General features: G+C 36.1%; 1 pseudogene; it reads left to right on the plus strand.

The window, feature by feature from the left end:
* The first annotated feature begins 3,791 nt into the window (after window positions 1-3,791).
* Window positions 3,792-5,400, plus strand: part of LOC111084122 — a 3,889-nt pseudogene continuing 2,280 nt past the window's right edge.

Genomic DNA, 5,400 nt, shown 5'->3' on the forward strand with positions numbered 1-5,400 from the left:
AAAGGTATTGTACCTTACCACCAGCATCCTTGTTAGGAAAGGTATTGTACATTACCACCAGCATCCTTGTTAGGAAAGGTATTGTACATTACCACCAGCATCCTTGTTAGGAAAGGTATTGTACATTACCACCAGCATCCTTGTTAGGAATGGTATTGTACATTACCACCAGCATCCTTGTTAGGAATGGTATTGTACATTACCACCAGCATCCTTGTTAGGACAGGTATTGTACATTACCACCAGCATCCTTGTTAAGAAATGGATTGCACATAAACAGTATTTTTTTGTTTTGTTTACATTCTGATCACCAATATGCTGAACATGTCAGTTACAGTTAAATTAGACTAAACTACGATAGTCTTCAATGAAGACAGTTCAATAGTGACGTTAAACATAATGTAAATAATATACTTTAATTACCACCGCACGGATAATACGACTGTTAAGGTATAATGAATCACTAGTTGGGTAACTTTCGGCTGTAATCCTAGTAATACCTCACGAGGTATTATTCAGAATAGGAAATGAACAGAAAGTTTCTTTCTTTTTTAGTTGACTCTTTGAAATCTGGATTTTACCATGAACTTATGATTTAGTGAAGTAAGGAGATGGGTGTTACCGGCGTTATGTTCTAACCTCCCCCGGAAGCTATAAAAACTAACACTTCCTCAGATTCTACGAGGACTACTTCAGGGACACCCGAACGATACATTCGTCCTGATAAATGTCTTGATCGCGTGTTGTCATGACTACAAAATACAACATCCCGCACCTGATAGATGTAGCACATCCGGTAGATTTCCTATCGTCAACCTGGACGTGATGTCATTCTGACGTATATCGTAATGACTTGTCAGGTTTGATATTATTGCAACTTGGCTAAGGTTTGTGTTAAAACCTTGGAAAGAGGGAAAGTGGAACATTTGGTTTAATAGACTTTCCGAATTCAACTCGGCAACGGTCGTGAACCGTTAAATCTGTCGATAATAATCTTAATTATAATTATATTAATTGTTGATTTCAAAGATTTTATGAACGACTATAAATATGAATAATTACATTTATACGATTTAATGAACAAACACAAATCGGTGATTTCAATCAACACCGCGTTCAAAACCTAAAAAGAAAAATGAATTTGTCGGAATATTTAAAAAAATTTTGTAAGCGTTACATTTGGTATATAATGGTAAGAAACGTATGATGTGTCAGGTAAGGATAACACAGGCCTGCGATGGTTTTATTTTTAACACAGGCCTGCAATGGTTTTATTATTAACACAGGCCTGCGATGGTTTTATTGTCTTGAAATGTTTACTTGTTCTACACTAATTCCTGTACGCTGAATCCGAAAATGATATCCATTTTTCTCCATCACGTACAGACTTTTCACAAAACTTCACAACACAATACATAAAAGAAAGACCACAGCACGTAGTTTTGAGACTAAAAGACGTATATTTTACAAAAAAAAAATATCAGGATGAATGAGGATGCATATTCGTTTGACATCAATGTTCCTCCCTATTATTTTATAAAGCTGAATAATTTAGGGTATGTAAGATAACAATAGTTTGTAAATGTAAAGATTGTGTGATGTGTCTGGTAACAATGGATGTTTCAATGGCTGGATGTATAGTTTGACTATATGTTATAACAATGGATGTTTCAATGGCTGGATGTATAGTTTCACTATATATTATAACAATGGATGTTTCAATGGCTGGATGTATAGTTTCGCTATATATTATAACAATGGATGTTTCAATGGCTGGATGTATAGTTTGACTATATGTTATAACAATGGATGTTTCAATGGCTGGATGTATAGTTTCACTATATATTAGTGAAACTATACATCCAGCCATTGAAACATCCATTGTTATATATATTATAACAATGGATGTTTCAATGGCTGGATGTATAGATTCACTATATATATTATTTCTAAATTTGGAATTCAGTTTTCGTCTAAAGTTTATTTTTACTGAAGAAACCAAAGGGAAAAAATCTAAATGCCTAATTATGCCTCATGATGGCTCGTTGGTAAGCTTGAGGATTAAAAAACTAAAATTCTGGATTCGATCCTTGCGATGAACAAATTACACTTCGCATGAACATTAAGCAGACAAAAAAACCTAAATTTTTACTTTCGAAGTTCTAAAAGGCTTAAAGTTTAAGGTTAAAATATTTCAAAATATGTAAATCGTAATTTAAAAAATCGCATTAATAAAATCATACTTGCAAGATGCTGTAGTATCTATTTATAAGTGGAAAAATCATGAATCCTCCCCTTTTTCTAACGATCGTTTGTATATTTAGAAAATTTGGGAAAAGCGCCACCAAGGCTATCTGCACGAGCTTTTCCTAATTTTGAGCTGATAGACTAGTGGGAAAGGAGCTCGTCAACAGCACCCACCGACCACTCTTGGACTACTGTAATCCAATAGTAGGATTTGACCATCACACTTATAACGCACGCACGGCCTTTAAGTACGGAGCGCAATTTTGAGGCAACGGGACGTGAACCATGAACTGTTGGATTCGTAGTCCGGTACGATAACCACTAGGGTACGCCCGGCCCGTGATTGTATAAAATTTTGACATAAAGAAAAGAGGCCTAATATTAAAGATTTTACTGTGTTAGTAACCCTTGCATAATTCATAAAATATTTTAACCTTTTTTCTTCCTCTCTTAAGTTGCTCGCCGAAGATTACAGTACCTTCTATATTTTACTACACAGCATAAGCAGCCTACAGCTTCAGAACTTGTGACTGTTAAACCATCTCTAGGTTGTTTTAAATCGTAGCTTCTAGTCGAATTGCTAAGCTCCTGAAGTTGGTTGTGACACCCCCCCCCCCCTCACTTCCAAAACCATCACGCAGAGGTTACGGGTTATTAACACTTAATCGGGAATATTTCAAGACGTGATGTATAGATTATTGGTAATTTCGTAATAATGAAATAAAATAAAAATAAAACTTTTTTTTTATGTAAAACATAGGAAAGATTACAATCGTGTCAAATTAATATAAAGATTGGCAGATTTAAATTCCTAAAACGTAGATTATCTAAAATATATTCTAATACAAATGTTTTAGGATTAATAAATAAAAAAAATACACTGTAAGCAACACAGAAATGACAAAGTAAACCTTACCGCATATTATAATATTTCGAATTAATTAATAGTTTATATCTTAGGAGTCGCTCCCCCAGCGGTATGTTTGCGGACTTACAATGCTAAAAACCGGGTTTCGATACCCATGTTGGGCAGAGCACAGATAGCCCATTGTGCAGCTTTGTGCTTACCTACAAACAAACTTAGGAGTCTCTGGTGTACTCGATAAAAAATCATTAAACTACTTGCTTGTTTATTGATAATAAAAGTAACACAATGGGCTACCTGTGTTATGCCCACCGCCGGTATCGAAAAATGGTTTAGTTATTCAGACCACTTTAATTTTCTAATTGGGGTTAACTAAATTCCTCCTTTTTTATATCTAGACAAAAATGAGAAACCACAAATCAACAAATACGAAGTAGGCTTAACTCACGTTAGGCCTATTTAACTCCCGGCAGTATGGTTTTGTATGCTCTTGGCGTAAATTAATCGTGTATTTTCAGAGGTGTAAAGTTGATATTATTTTTATTATACTGTAGTTAAACCAGTAACAGCATATAAAAGATATATATGTAATATATACAAGTATATCATTAGTGTTTTGTTGCTTGTCAGTTGATATGATAAATCCGACCTTTTCCTTTTTTTCCTTTACTTTCCAAAGACTCTACTGGGACCTTTGCATGTTGTTTTTCCTGGTTGCCAACCTTATTGTTCTTCCAGTGGCTATTTCCTTTTTCAACGATGACCTGTCAGTTCGCTGGATTGCTTTCAACTGTCTTTCGGACACCATATTTCTTTTAGATATTGTAGTCAATTTTAGAACAGGTAAGTAATCGGTTTGATTTATTTGAATAATGGGAAAATGCTTGGAACACGTGAAGAGTGACGTAACGCATTACGTGTGTATGTGTAACTAGCAAAAATAACATTATTTTCTGTTTATAAATCATAATTGTTTAATGATGGTTCTCATCATTTATTTGGTTTGATATAATTATAATAATAGGCAAGGGGAGGAGCGTGCGGAGGTGTAATTACACTCTTTAAATTGCTCACATATATATGTGAAACACATGTAAAAGGTGTAAAAACAGCTCCAGATACCATCAGAATCCGCCATTTTCTGTGAAAATTACAAAGACACGTTTGAGCAGGCCTGACTCCGGACCCTTACCCCTGTATGGCCTCGCTACTCACTTCCTCCAGATCCCATCAAAATCCGTCATTTTCTGTGAAAATTACAAGACACGTTTGAGCAGGCCTGACTCCGGACCCTTACCCCTGTATGGCCTCGCTACTCATTTCCTCCAGATCCCATCAAAATCCGTCATTTTCTGTGAAAATTACAAGACACGTTTGAGCAGGCCTGACTCCGGACCCTTACCCCTGTATGGCCTCGCTACTCACTTACTCCAGATACCATCAAAATTCGCCATTTTCTGTGAAAATTACAAAACACGTTTCTGCAGGCTTGACTCCGGACCCCACCCCTGTATGGCCTCGCTACTCATTTCCTCCAGATACCATCAAAATCCGCCATTTTCTGTGAAAATTACAAAACACGTTTCAGCAGGCTTGACTCCGGACCCCCACCCCTGTATGGCCTCGCTACTCTTTTCCTTTTCCCTTCAAAAGTATCCCCTCTTTTCCAGATTTCTGCCCTTATATGATCAGAAAGATATGTAACATAAAAATAAGACGTCAGTGGAGCATGTAACTGAAATTAGCATATCACGTGATGCTTTGGTTTTAATCCCGTAGTAGGGCGTTGTCCACTTGTAGCAGGACACTCATTGCAAGGCGTTGTATACTTTATATCAGAACGCTGTATCAACATCTATATCATTACGTTGTATCCACTTTATCAGGGCATTGTATCCACTATATCAAGACGTTGTATCCACCTTATATCAAGACGTTGTATCCACTATATCAGGGGTATGGATACAACGTCTTGATATAGTGGATACAACGTCTTGATAAAGTGGATATAACGTTTATCAAGAAGTTGTATTCACTATATCAGGGCGTTATATCCACTTTATCAAGACGTTGTATCCACTATATCAAGACGTTGTATCCACACTTATATCAAGACGTTTTATCCACTATATCAGGGCGTTATATCCACTTTATCAAGACGTTGTATCCACACTTATATCAAGACGTTGTATCCACTATATCAGGGCGTTATATCTACTTTATCAAGACGTTGTATCCACACTTATATCAGGGCGTTATATCCACTATATCAGGGCGTTATATCTACT

The sequence above is a fragment of the Limulus polyphemus genome, unplaced genomic scaffold (genome assembly GCF_000517525.1).
Source record: "Limulus polyphemus unplaced genomic scaffold, Limulus_polyphemus-2.1.2 Scaffold13857, whole genome shotgun sequence".
NCBI lineage: Eukaryota > Metazoa > Arthropoda > Merostomata > Xiphosura > Limulidae > Limulus > Limulus polyphemus.